The sequence below is a fragment of the Eptesicus fuscus genome, chromosome 9 (genome assembly GCF_027574615.1).
Source record: "Eptesicus fuscus isolate TK198812 chromosome 9, DD_ASM_mEF_20220401, whole genome shotgun sequence".
Lineage (NCBI taxonomy): Eukaryota > Metazoa > Chordata > Mammalia > Chiroptera > Vespertilionidae > Eptesicus > Eptesicus fuscus.
The window spans coordinates 20,679,822-20,693,021 of record NC_072481.1 but is presented as its reverse complement, the minus strand read 5'-3'; the positions used below and the strand labels follow the sequence as shown (position 1 = coordinate 20,693,021).

The window sequence follows — 13,200 nt, the reverse complement described above, 5'->3', positions numbered from 1 at the left end:
GTGGTCAATTTCATTCATTTTGACAGACAAAAAGGCCTACCTCTTGTGTCTCGGGCAGTCTACATACATTAGAATACACAAAGCACTCTACTGGGTAGCTAGTATTATGCCCATTTTACAGAAGTGGAAAAATGAGGTTAAGATAGAAGGCATCGCTTACCGTTCCTTGTCCCACATGGGTACGTGATGGAGCATGGGTTAGAACCAAGTTCTGAACCACTACTCACATCACACTGACTAGCCAGGGAAGAGTGGCAGTCTGCCTGGGAAGAGGATGGCGGTAGCCTTGGTTGCAGAGCGGAGCTCATGAGGCAGTGGCAAGAACCTGGTCTCTGGAATCCCACAGACCTGGGCTTGAATACAGGCTCCATCACAGTGTGGCTTTAAAGAGATGAGGTAATGTCTCTGGGTCTCAGTTTCCTCACATGGAAAAAGGGGGGTAATAACCCAGTCTCACATGATGTATCAGTAAGCCGCAAAATGGAATGCACTTAGGGAGGCCCTGCCTCACTCCAGCTGCCTCCCAGAGCCAGTGCCTGGAACCATGTGTGCTGCCTGAACCTCTGGATTGGCTCTGACCCTAAGGCGTCTATTTCCTGCTTGTGCCTTATGTGGAGTGTGGGACCACCTAGGCCAGGAAGGCCCCCAGGTCTGCTGTGTAGAAGCAGATGCATTCTGCCTCTGTCTGATGGGGAAGCAGCCTGGCCAGGAGTCAGGCAGAGCCCTGCATGTGGACACAGGCTGTGCACACTCCGTGGTGCGGTGCAGCAGCCTGGTACCTTTTAGGACAACCCCGTGAAGTTGGTATCATTATCTCAGTGTCTGAGGGGAGAAACATTACTTCCCAGGGGACCCACAGCCAGTATTCAGCAGAGCTGGAAACCAGACCCAGGCCCATCCAAAGCTAAAGCCAAACTCTTCCTGGACCTCCCCGGACATCTCCACTATGAGGGCTGCATCAGGGACAGGAAGCAGCCCCCAGAACTGGGATCCCCCGGATTCGAAGTGGGAGCTGTGCCGAGGCTCCACACCATTGTGGAATTAATTGTGCAGTTGCCAGTTAAGCCTCAATTGGGAGCCAAGCCTCATGTGTCTCCCGGTCAGGGGTGGACTCGTGAAGGCACTATGTGAAGCTTAGTGGGTCCCCTCTCTCCTGGGCCCCAGTTTCCCCATCTCTTTGGGGGAGGGGCTAGGGATCTAGGTAATTGATAGCCAAGGTCCTGGCTCTGATGGTTCAGGATTCTGTAAGTCTAATGTTAGTCTCAGGGTTTGGCCTGCTCAGCACCTAACAAGGCCATTAAGTCTGGATCCTTCTCTCTGGGGTGGCAGCAGGGACAGAAAACAACAGAGATAAGGTCTCTTGGCTGCACAGAGCTTGGCCCAGGGGCTTGGGACCAGCCTTCCCTCCTGCCAGAGAGGCCATCCCGGGAGGCTGACTGCTCACACCTGGGCAGCATTCCCTCCTGTCTGGGTCCGAGCTCTGGTCACGGTCCCTAGGAGGTCAGTTGAAAGGACATGTCACAGGCTTAAATGCAGGGGGCTAGACGGGGAGGTGGGGGGACGTGGAGGGGATGGGGTGCTGGCCAAGGTGCTGAATTATCATTGCGCACCAAGGCATGGTTATTTCTCCTTACCCTGAGAAACCCATGATTCTCCCCAGTTTCCTGGAAATCCTGAACCACAGAATGGAAGAGGGAGTTATGCAAAGCAGAGTAGAAACAGCGAAATGTGCTCATTTTTGTTTTTCCTTTTACCTAAATGAAATTTTATGGGGTTTTTACTCTGGATACAGAAAAGTCTTACCAAAATTTCAAGTTTTCTTGTATTTCTTACTATTGCAAAATGCTCCCCACTCACCCTAGGAATTAGATGAAGGCCCAGGGGCTTTCTATTCTGATGCCTGACAAGGGAGGGCCTTTCAAGAGCTGGAACTAGGGGCACGAAGCCCAGGTCCTGATGAACTTCCCAACACTGTGGGCCTGGGTGTGCTCAAGTCTGAATGCTGAAGGAGCCTGATGGACCTTCCAGTCCAATTCTGAGGCCCACGGAGGGCTGGTTTCTAGCTCAAGGTCATACAGCACAAGGCAGAGCCAAGGCCAAAACCCAGGCTTCCTGGTTTCCAGTCAGCACACGAGGTGGGGGAGAGAATGGTCAGCTGAGAGGGCCCCTCCCAGGCAAGAAAAAGGAGCACAGAGGGTCAGCTGGAAGTGGGCAGGGCAGGGCTGAGGAAGGAGGTGCTCAGAGGAGAAGGACCCCCATGTCTAGGAAGGTCATCAGGGTGTGTGTGTGTGGGGGGGGTACCCTCAGAATCGGGGACTGCAGCTCCAGGGTCACAGAATCAGGAAATTCTCTCCAGGGTAGAGACAGCCCAGCTGAGCATGCCAGTCAGCATCACAGACTCCAGGATGGCTGCTGAGAGACCACTGATCTCAACTCTGTCATTTTACAGATAAGAAAACCAAGACCCAGATGGGAAGGCACCAGCCTGCGGGGCAAAGCCAGGCCCAACCAGGTCTCCCGACTCCCAGCCATCCACTCTTTCCACGCAACCTGGTGCCTCCTCCCTCCCCCTGAGAACCTGGAGCCTGAGCAGAAGGAGAAGGGGAGTGGCCAGGGGCCCCACAGCCCCAGGCACCAAGAGTTGGGTGTCCTCCTCCATCTCCTGCCCAAGGAGAAGGGAGAATTGGCCTGGACCCCAACAGCCCCTCCTCTGGACAGAGCCAGTTGGTGCCTGCCCACACCCAGTACCTCCCTTACTGGCAACAGAGTCCAGAGCCAGCACCAGCCACACCAAGGACAAAGCCACCAGGGCAGCTGCCGGAGCCGCAGGGAGTCGCAGGTGAGTGAGGGCAGAGGGAACCATGGCCAAGGGGGTCCCAATTCTGCAGCACTAGAGTCAGCCCTGGGCCATGGTGGCTTGCCGGGGTTGGAATCTTTTTTCCCAGAGAAGGGGCTTTGCCCCCTCACTCCCCGGGCTTCCTCGCCCCCTGCCAGCCTCACGCTGAAGCCTCTCCCTGACCAAACTGCCAGATTACAAGCAGGAACGGGATGTGGGGCCCAGCAGCTGTGTCTGCGCTGGGAGGAGGTGCGGATGAGAGCCCCAGGAGGTCCCGGGAAAAGCAGAGGCTGGCTGAAAGTGTGCATCTCAGTCTCACAGGCGTGGGGCTGTGTCCAGGCCTGGGAGATCCTTGCTCAGCCCGGGTGGGCCCCAGCTCCGTCCTGACTCTCCAGTAACCCTGGATGGCTCCCTTATGGGTGTCCACTCCTCAATGGTTCAGCAAGAGGCATGGGTGATGCTGGGCTAAGGTTCTAGCTTGAGGCAGCCTCATGGAGTTTAGGAAAGTTGAAGGGTTGCCTTTTTAAAATTATAACGTATGCTCATTATTTTTTTAAATTTCAAATAAATGTAAGACTGTCAAGCTGAGCGTCCCTCATCTGGGTCCCAGAAGTCCTTCTGGGCATGTCTGCTCTGCACAAACATACACAGAACTTCCTGTTTATGATCTGTTTAAATGCACAAGCCTTTTACCAACAATTCCATTGGTAGGAATGCAGGCTTGTTCATTCAGCCCTGGCCAGGTGGCTCAGTTGGTTGGAGCGTCATCCCATGCACCAAAAGGTTGTGGGTTCAATCCCTGGTCAGGAGGCAGGTGATGGATGTTTCTCTCTCTCTCTGCCTCTCCCTTTCTCTCTAAAAATCAATACAAACATAGCCTTGGGTGAGGTGTTTAAAAAAAAAAAAAGTCTTGTTAATTTAAAATGTTTTGATTTCCTAAGTAAATGTATTTCCTTATAACATGTTCATTGTAGAAATTTTGGAAAATATAGTCAAGACACACAAAATATAAATGACCCATTAGCCACTGTTCAGAGAACCACTGCTGGCGATTTGGTGGTAAGATTTATAGCCTTTTTTTCCATGTGAGTCTGTTTATTTACAAAAACCAGGACACTGCTATTGTTCCATGCCAGCTTTTGTTCTCCTGGTTGTCTTGGTACTAACACCTTGTGAGCATTTTCCCACGTTGTTGAATGTCCTCTGGTCAGTTTAGTATGATAAGGTACTTTGGCCTCAGGGCCCCCTAGCAGCCTGCCTGTCCTGACCCCCATTCTGAACGGAGAGCCTTTGGCAGCAGTTGGCTAGAACCGGTTGCTCCAGGCTATGACCTCGGTCTGCCCTCCCTTTCAGAAAGACAACACCCAGGGAAAGCCTTGAGCACCTGCTGCCTTGACCCCTCTTGAGCTGAGGCCCCAACACCCCACTGATGGGCACGCAGCCCCCCTGCAACTTCTCCACTGCTGCCCACCGGTGCAGTAAGTAGACTCCTGACCCTTTCTTCTGCCACATTCCAGAACCCTGGGCTTCTCTGGCCAACCGCAGACCCAGAATGGGAGAGGTGTGGGGAGCTTAGGTGGTCTCACCTGTGAGGCAGGAGAGGGCTATGACTCCAGTTGGGAGTGGAGAGTGCCACTTGCCCCTGTACTTCAGCCAGCTCTTCAGCCAGCTTGCCCTCATCCTCTTGCCCCTGATGAAGGAACTGGGCAAGTAGGAACCAGGAGTGACAGGGAGGCGCTGAGCCACTTGAAAGTTTTCTGGCTCCAAAAGCAAATACCCAACTTCCCAGTCTAAGCCATCTCTGCCCCAGGAGTTTACTAGTCAAATAGTGTGGATTTAAGTGCAATCGTGGGCAAGACCCATCTCAACTCGGGGGTGCTGGGGGTCTTAATACCACGTGGTTCCTAAGGCACCTTCCCAGCTCTCGAATTCTATAGCCCAATTTGAACCCATGTTTTCAAATGCTGTCTTTTCTCTCAAAGTCCCTGCACACCTTATGATTTGTTGAAGTAAACAGCACCAGGTCTTGTTTGGGGCATTATTAGCATAATTATAATTATTAGCTGTCATCTCATTTAATCCTCATCACAAGTCTGAGAGGAGGTACCACTTTCATCCCCATTTTCCAGATGAAACTAAGTCTAGAGAGTTAAGACAATTTTCCAATTAAGTGGTCGAGCTCACATTTGAACCCAGGGCTGTGACTCCCAAACCCATGCTCCTTATCCACCCATCCCCATACCACTCTGTGATGTGTGCAGGGATCATTATTCCTTTGCTACAGTTGAAGAAACTGAGGTCAGAGAAGGGAGGCGAATTCCTCAAGGTCACAAAGCAAGTTCATGGCAGAGCAGCACTGGCTAGTTTTCAAAGACAGAAGCTGGTGAATCAGAAACAGCCCTTGAGCTGCATTCAAGAGCCCAGAGCTGAAAGGGGTAGGGCTGTCAAGTGGGGAAGGCTGTGTTTGTTCAGCCCAGCCTGGGTCCACCCTGTCCCAGCTCAGGCCAGAGAAGTGTTGACTTTGGGCAAGTCCCATAGGAAGGAAAGGTGACATTACCTGTGGGGAGGAGGGCTCCTCTAAGCCTGCCCCACTGTGCTCTCCACTCCCTTACTCTCTCATTTAGTCACTTACCCAACAAATCACTTACTCACATAAGCAACGACAGATGCACCCCAGGTCTCTATCAAGGAGTTGACAGTAACCAGGCAGTCATGGCACATGTGCTGTGGGCTAGGCTAGGACAAGAGGGGAGTCGCACAAACGCCGAGAAGAGGGGCCAGCTGGAGGAGGTACTGCTGAATCTGAGACCTGCAGGGTGAGTAAGAGTTGGGCAAAGTGTTTCTGGAGGAGGGAACAGCATGTGCAAGGGATAGGAGGCTGGAGATGAGGTCGTGTGGCTGAGGGTTGAATGTGAGGCAGAGGGGCAGAGTGCTGAAGCTGGAGAGAAAAGCATGGGCCATCTGAGAGCAACAGGGAGCCATGACAAAGGTGTTAAGCGGGGAATGGGCTATGGTCATATTTGTATGGGGCAGGGCAAAGCTGGAGGCAGGGAGTCCAGAGAGAAGGCCGAGAGGCTGATGAGTCTGATGCATGGGGTGGGATGAAGGATGGAGAAAGGGACAAGAGGGCAGAAGTGAGGAGCCAGTGAGTTCTCCTAGGAGCACGGGGGCTGTTTCAGAGCTGGAGTACTCAGCCTCCCTCCCCTTCTTCGGAGAGGACAGGCACAGCAAGCTGGCGATTCTGCCGAACAAGACCCAGAGCCCCGCATTGTTCCCAGCAGCAGCAGGACCCTCAGAATTTGATTCTTGCAGTCTCCCACCATATCCCTGGGTAAACGTCTGGTGGCCGGAAGCTCAGCCCATACTGGACAATAAGGGTTAGGAGTTCTCCCTTTACATGTGTCCCCTTGTGTCCTCACTGGTCCGAGCTCTGTTCTCTGCCCCCTCCCCAGACAAGACTGGCCTCCTTTCCATTGGACAGTCCTTACAGGCCCCTCTGTTTATTCCTTTACCAAGGACGCCTTCCCATTCTTCAGCTGAATAACCCGAGGCAGTAGTATTGGATTTCTCTGCTACCTAAGCACCTTCGCTGATATGGGGAAAAGAGAGTTAGCCTGGGTTTGAATCTTGGCCTTGCCACTTATCAGCCAAATGATCTTAGGCTAGACACTTCACCTCATTAGCCCGTTTTCTCATCTGAAAAATAGGAATAATATTTTCTCTTGCAGTTGCTGTGTGGACCAAACGTGTCAAATTCATTGTAATACCTCATGACAGCTAGAACTTACTGAGGGACTATCATGTGCCAGGTGCTGTCTGACTGGGCTGGGCCACATGCCAGACCCGTAGTGAGTGTTCAGGACATGCTTGTTGGGAAGCATGTGGATAGCATGAGGCTTGGCAGCATGCAGACCTGGGTTCAAGTCCTGTCTATGCCCCTTACTTTTTAACCTCAGCCAAACCAGCCTCTGGACTTCAGCTTCTCCATCTGATAAATGGTAACAGCAGAGGCAGCTTGCCGGGTTGGATAAGACAAGGCCTGTAAAACACCTGATGTTACTAATGTCACTTCTCTCCTATGTATTAAGCACCCTCTAAGTGCCAACCGCTGGGGTGGGGATAAAGGGGGTAGGGGACTATTGGCCACTTGCCCAGGTCGCTCAATCTTTGCCTCCAAGCATATTCTTGCCCTGCATCATGCCCCCTCCAGCACTGGGACCCTGATGTGGGTGAGTCATGGCTGCTGAGGACAGGGGCACAGCCTGCCCCAGGGACGCAGTCCTCTACCCCTACCCTGACGTCCCTGTCCCTTTGCCAGACGTCAGATGTGGGTGGCTTGCAGACCCCAGCGATCATCATCCCAGCCCTGCTCTCCTCGTCCACTCTGCTGGTCGTCAGCTGCATCTTATGGAAGACATGCCACCAGTGGTCTCGGGTCAGCAGCCCCAGGTGACCATCCCAATGAGGGGCCCAGGTAAGCCGCTTAAGGACAGAAAGTTCCATTTCTGTTTTAGTGTCCTACTGTGTTAAGTGGGGGCGGAAGTAGCTGGTGGGCAAGGAGCCGACTTCCGGTGTTACTTTGGGCCTTTCTAGCCGGGCAGAGGCCAGGCCACCCCTTCCCACGCCACTCGCGTCGTGGGCTGACCCTTTTCCCGTGCGAGTCCCGCCCTCGGCGAAGGTTCGGTTTTCCACTGGTGGAGGCTGGGAGCTGCGGCTCTGTCTTTTCACCAAGGGATTCCGCTTTTCCGCTGTTTGGTGAAGGCCTAGCCTCCTCCGGGCCGGCAGAGGGCGCGAGAGCTTGTGACTCGAAACCTAGGAGCCACTGGACACGGAAGTGACGTCACGGTACCGGAAATCCGCCGCCGTGAGGTCTGAGGGAGTCTCCGGCAGCTGGAAGTCCCGTGATCGAGGTTCTGGGAAGCCGTGGTTAAGAGTATCGTTTCTACCCCTGACGCACTCGAACGCTCAAATGAGAAAACTGAGCTCTTGGAGGAAGGGGCTTGCTCATATTCCCTCAGCAAGACCAGCGCGCTTGCACATGACTCCTGGGAGCAGAGGGACGACCCTTTGGGGGGTGGGGGTTGCTGCGCCTGAGGAGTCCCCGAGGCAAGTCTCACGAAATATTGCTAGTCCACAGATGGGGAAAACGAAATTCGAGAGAGGCAGGGACTTGCAGGGTAGGTCGGGTTGCCAGATTTAGCAAATGGAATGCAGGACGTCCCGTTAAAGTTGAATTTCAGGTAAACAACAGTGGTTTAGTAAAAGAGTATCCCAGATATTGCGTGGGAATACGTTTACTAAAAAATTACTCGTCGTTTATATGAATTAAGATTTAACTATGCATCCTGTAATTTACTGGTATTCCTAGGCCAAGGTCAACCCAGCTGCGTGAAGAGCAGCAAGAGCTGGTGGAACTTCCTCGGTGCCTCCCCACCTAAGGCTCACTAGTCTGTGGACCTGCGCTCTTCCGAGGTGTACGGCTGAGGTGGCCTGCAGGGACCACAGCCCCTTCCAGTCCGTGGTCTGCCCTCCAAAGGATCTAGGCTGAGAAGGGGCCAGATACTCATCCCTTGGGATTCAGGATATCCCTCCCCTATCTCCCCTCCCCCCCCCCCCCCAACATACACACACCTTCCAAGGCTAGTTTATTCAAGACACCTAGGCTCCAGATGGCCCTGGCAAGTAGGAGAAACTCCTGTGTTGTTGTTGTTGTTTTTTAATGAATAGATAGATGTGCAGGAAGACAAGTAGAAAAATTATAATACATTGTGATAAACAACAGTTCTTTAATGTGGGTGAGTGCAGAATGCATGAAAGTTCAGAGAAGCAATAAATACTTAACCAAGAAAAAGGGAGAGAGAGCCCAGCTGAGACCTGAAAGATTCACTCAGCACTTGTTTATTGAACAGCCGTATGTAGGGCAGTGTTTTAGGCACTGGGGACACAGAACAAAACAAATTTCTGCCCTTAAGAGCTTAATCCTAAATAAGATGTATGTTAGATGGTAATATATGGGGGAAGAATTAAGGCTACTAGGGGATTAAGGAATGCTGGGATGTCAGTGTGACAGTTACAGTTTTAAAGAGGATGGTCGGGGAAAGCCTCACAGGGGAGAATGAGCACAGACTTGAAGGGGTGAGGGGGAGAGGTCGCGAGGGTGCTTGGGGTTATAAGGAAATGTGCCTGGCATGTTAGAGGAACAGAAAGTGATGTGCTGCCTCCAATATGATAGCTTTCTAAGGGGTTTTTAGTGATCCTTTTGACAATGTGTTTCTTACCTTAAATATTGTTTTTAGAATCTAATTCCTGTTGAGTGTAGCTCCATGTAACTAGGTGGGGAACCACTTTGAATAGGTTGTTCAGAAAACACCTCCCTAAGATGGTGACATTTGAGCTGTGGCCTTTCTGATGATCTAAATATGTTAACTTATTTAATCCTTAGAACAATAGTAGGTAGGTACTATGAGCCAGCCCTAGAGAAGCTGGAAGAAGAGCTATCTAGGTAGAAGGAAACAGCTAGGGCAAAGGTCTGGAGGCAGGAAAGAGCTGGCCAGTGGGCTGGAGCATGGTGAGAAAAAGTAGCATGAGATAAGACTGGAGCGGTGGGCAAAGGTCTCGGGTAATTTAGCTTTTATTGGCATCACAATAGGAGTCAACTGAAGGGTTTTCAGCAGAAGACTCACCTGACAAGATAGAATTCATGTTTTGTGAAAAGATCCCTCTGACTGCTTGGAGACTGTATTGGATAATTTCGCTGGTTGAATTTATTCAGCTCATCCCAGAGGTGCCAGGAAAGAGGATTTAAAATGGAGCAAAGGGTTGAGTGGAAAGTGCCATCCTTTTGCCTCCCCCATGGTCCCTTTACAGCTAGAATGAGCTGTCTTGGCCACGTGGGTTTCCTAGGGAAGGGATGACAGTGACTCACCCACCATCTCCCTCCTGAGCAGGGGTGGATAGAGATGATAACTTGTGTCCCCCGGCCCCTGTCAGGCTCCTTGGCCAGCCCCCCCTTAATCAGACTGGTGTGAAGGAAATGCATGCTACCACCGGCCCACAGGTCTCCTCCCTCTGCTGCTTTTGAATACACTTCCAGTTACCTTCTCAACGGTCCTGTCATACTTCCGCTTCAGAAGCAACAGGGCTCCCTACTGTCTGCAGAATTAAATTTAGATTCCTGGCTCTGTTATCCAAGGCCCTGTATGGGTGCACTGCATCACCATACCACAGAGCCTGGCCACAGTGAGTGGTCAACAGATGCTCAGGGAATTAATTACCTTTCAAGATCATTTATTGAGCCCCTAATGATGTGCTCGGCCCTGGACTGCACAAATGGTACTTGATACCATTTTCTTATTTAATCCTCACAGTAACCACGAGGGAAGTATAATTAGCAGCCACACTTTACAAACAAGCAAACAGATTGATAGGCTAAGTGCTATGTTTATCCGTTTGTCCATTTGTGATATACTTTTTGAGCATCTACTTTGTTCTAGGTAATGAGAACGTAACATGATAAAAATAACTAAGGTTCCTGCAACCAAAGAGCTCACATTCTAGAGGGGCTGACAGATGATACACAGACAAACATGGAGTGTGCTGATCGGTGCTGGGAAGAAAAAACCAGTTAAGGGAGAAGAGAGACTGGAAAGTGCTGTTTTCTAAAGGGTGCTCAGAGAACAACTCACCTAAAGAAAACATTTGAGGAGAACCTGAATGAAGTGAGTGAGCCCCACAGGTAACCTGGGACAATCATTCCAAAGAGACAGGACAGTATATACAGGCCCAATAGTGCCGGGGCTGGCCAGCAGACCCTGAGAGAAAGATGAGTGGATTATTCTAACACAACATTTGCTGTGAAAGAGAAGGCTAAGGGACGGCCTGGTTATAGCAACCAGGCAGCCCTGGTTGCCTGCCTTGCTAGGCTTTTATTACAGTTTTAGATAAAGTTTATCTTTTAGATACAATCAGTAGGGTAAGTAATCTTGGGAGGACTCATGTTTACATTGTCCTCTAGGCAAGGGCATCCAGGGATGAAGCATGAGGATTGCAGTAAACACCCAGGGATCTGTAAATACATAGACTTGTTTGAAAGATCAAGGAATAATTAGGGGCGCCACCTTCGACACTCCCTTAAGTCTCCCCTAAGTCAGAATTCCGATAAACAGGACAGGCAGCCTTCCACAGGCTTCCCTTTTATCAGAATGTCCTCCTTACAACTTTCCAAACATGAAGTCTCATGCTTCCCAACACAGCAGGAGTACCTTGCATGGAGTGTTTGAGAGGTAGAGAGGCTGTGCTGCCAGGGGTAGTGAGTTAGCGGTGGGAGAGGGAGTCAGAGGTAGCTTAGTCAAGACTTTACATTTTATTCTTGGAGAAATGGGAATTGTGGGAGTGACAGGATCTGGTGCTGAGTTGAGTGGACTGGGGAGGGGAAGAGGAGCGCCAGCCCTTGGGTGAGAGAGGATGGCCGCTTGGTCTGTTAACCTCCCAGAGTGAGTGAATGAGTGGCCAGAAGGAGCTTCTGGAGGCACAGGTGGGTTGTGGGGAGCTGGTGGGAGGAGGATGTCCCTGTGGTGAGGTCCCAGGCCAGGATGGATCTGTGAGAGTCCAACAAGAAAGTGACGGGCAGCCAAAATGGCATGAGGGTTCCCTGTCAGTGGATTGCTTAGGGAGGCACTCAAAGAAGGCAAATGCACAGGCCTGAAGCCCATTAACATTCTCCACACATTTAATGCTTTTTCTTCTTTCTCTTTAGAAAAAGATGGAAACAACAAAAACAAGTAACTGAAAAGAAATGACTTTATTATTCTCAAATAAGGCACATCAAGTTCTGTGTATCTTTCCCAGAAAAGTAAATTTCACATTCTTGCAGCAAATGGAACATGAAACAATTGAAAGGCTCCAGTGAGATATCTGTTCAAACTCTGCCAGCTGCTGTCACTTTAAACAGAAGTCTCAGAAATAGTCTCATATATGAAGGGCTGAGCCTCTCATGGTAATATGTAAAACGTGGCTTTGGATGAAGAACACAGGGGCGGTAGAGTAACTCTTTCTGACTGCTCTCTGGGTCTCTTGGTGTCCTGAGATTTCAGCCTACTTATTGTCAAAATATCAAAGACTACCCCAGCCTGGAAATGGGAGACATCTGTGCTTTTGGCAAGAACCTCATTCACTTAGAACACATTGCCTCATTAGATGACCTCAGAGTCACGGGCAGGACCCAGGACTGTCAAGATACTGAAACAGGATGTCCAGGTATGACATTGTGATTTATAAGAAATATCTCTTTGGTCTTCATCCCCATTTAGGCACAGAAGCTCCTAAAATTATTGTAGTTTCCTAAGTGGTGAGAGTGATGAAGGTGTCTTTTGCTATGTCCCACCCCCAACCCCAACCTCTGGGGAGAGGGGAGGGGCTGGAGATTGAGTTCACTCACCAGTGGCCAATGGCTTAATCTCTTGTGCCTATGTAACGAACCCTCCATAAAACCTGAAAAAGACGGGGTTCGGAGAGCTCGGGTAGGTGAACACATGGAGGTGCTGGGAGAGTGGCACAGGAGAGGGCATGGAAGCTCGTGCCCTTCCCCCATACCTTGCCCTACGCATCTCCTCCATCTGGCTGTTCTTGAGTTATATCCTTTTATAATAAACCAGTAATCTAGTAAGTAAAATGTTTCTCTGGCTTCTGTGAGCCCCTCTAGCAAATCAGTTGAGTCCAAGGAAGAGGTAGTCAGAACCTCTGATTTATTGTCCGTCAGAAGCACAGGTGACAGCCTGGACTGGGGGTGGCCTCTGAAGTGGGGCAGGGGTGGCAGTCTTGTAGGACCGAGCCCTTTACCTGTGGGATCTGAAGCTATCTCCAGGTAGATAGTGTCGGAATGGAGTGAAATTGTAGGACACCCAGCTGATGTCAGAGAATTGGTGAGTGGTGTGGAAAAAACACACATTGTACCAGGCTTACCCAGAGAGACGTTCAAGTGAATGTATAAAAAGTCAAAGCGAAACGTTCAGAATAGGCAAATGTGTAGAGTTGGAAAATAGATTAGGTGCTGGGGAGGAGATTGGGGAGTGACTGCCGATGGGTTTCTTTTTGAGGTGATGAACATGTTCTAGAATTAGATAGTGATGATGGTTGTACAAACTCTATGGATATACTACAACCACCAAATTTTCCCTGGCCAGGTGGCTCACTTGGTTGGTAGTGTGAGGAGACATCAACATGGGGACACTGAACGTGGCAATATCTATGGCCAACCCTGTTATAACAGGTACTGCCTCGATTCACAAAACCAAGCACCAGGTATTGGCATTCCTCTTATTGCCTTGCAGACCTGCAAGGAGAGTGGGGATGAAGGGCCTCCTTAA

The 13,200-nt window shown here is 50.6% G+C and overlaps 1 long non-coding RNA gene across 1 annotated transcript; it reads left to right on the top strand.

The window, feature by feature from the left end:
- The first annotated feature begins 8,040 nt into the window (after positions 1-8,040).
- LOC129150218 (uncharacterized) lies at positions 8,041-12,498 on the top strand. Its single transcript, XR_008556941.1, has 3 exons — positions 8,041-8,076; positions 10,330-10,554; positions 11,592-12,498. It is a non-coding gene; the product is annotated as an uncharacterized LOC129150218 (long non-coding RNA).
- The last annotated feature ends 702 nt before the right edge of the window (positions 12,499-13,200 follow it).